At 34.7% G+C, this 856-nt stretch overlaps 1 non-coding gene across 1 annotated transcript; it reads right to left on the reverse strand.

The window, feature by feature from the left end:
• Positions 1–732: 732 nt before the first annotated feature.
• Positions 733–847, reverse strand: LOC111814926. Its single transcript, XR_002819777.1, has one exon. It is a non-coding gene; the product is annotated as a U5 spliceosomal RNA (small nuclear RNA).
• Positions 848–856: the final 9 nt, after the last annotated feature.

Below are 856 nucleotides of genomic sequence, written 5' to 3' on the forward strand. Positions count from 1 at the left end.
TTTAGAGCCAGCCGAGTACGGACTGAAACCTCCACAAACTGTGAGCTAAATAAAACTTCCCTCCCTTCATTGTGGGTGTCCGGTATTTTGTCCCAGCAATGAGAGAAAAGTAACAAACAGGGAACTTCAATAACTTCTGGCTGAGAAAGAGAACAGCAGAGGAGCTTTCTGAAAAGGAGCAGGGTATCACCTATCAGTGTGAAAGTTATAGACGTGCTTAGTGACGATGTCATGTCACGTCATACGGTGAGTACAGTACAAGTGATTCTGGGGAACTAAGCACGATCTTAACTTTGTGGTAAAACTATTTGTTTCTGAAAACTATAGCCATTACAACAACCATTTCTTTAATCATAAAAAGGAGTTAAAATTTGCTTTATTTCTAAATAAAGCTTTGAAAAGTTTCATATTTATATTACTAGTAGTATATTGGATAGTTACATTATTATAACCATTTATAGAAAAAATGGTTTTTATTCAAAGAGAATACATGTCACACCCACATCCAGCTAAATAAACCCTTTCCTATTTCCTTAATGTTACTTATATCAATAAGAACATTAATCATTATCAGCATTCCTATATTAATAGCATTATCTACACCATCCTACCAAATTACAATAAACTAACACAGATACACAAAATATGTCATAATACCCTACACCTAACCTGTAACCTAGCATTAAAAAAATAACTGAAACCACTTAAAGCTGACTTTAACACCACATAAATAGCCTTGTAAGCCAAGGCCTGCAAAAAATTAATTCAGACTCAGAATTGTTCCTCTCCACGGAAATCTTTAGTAAAAGGCGAAAGATTTATACGATTTGAAGAGAAACCAGAGTACAGCTAGACG

The sequence above is a fragment of the Octodon degus genome, unplaced genomic scaffold (assembly GCF_000260255.1).
Source record: "Octodon degus isolate 3935 unplaced genomic scaffold, OctDeg1.0 scaffold02103, whole genome shotgun sequence".
NCBI classification, from domain to species: domain Eukaryota; kingdom Metazoa; phylum Chordata; class Mammalia; order Rodentia; family Octodontidae; genus Octodon; species Octodon degus.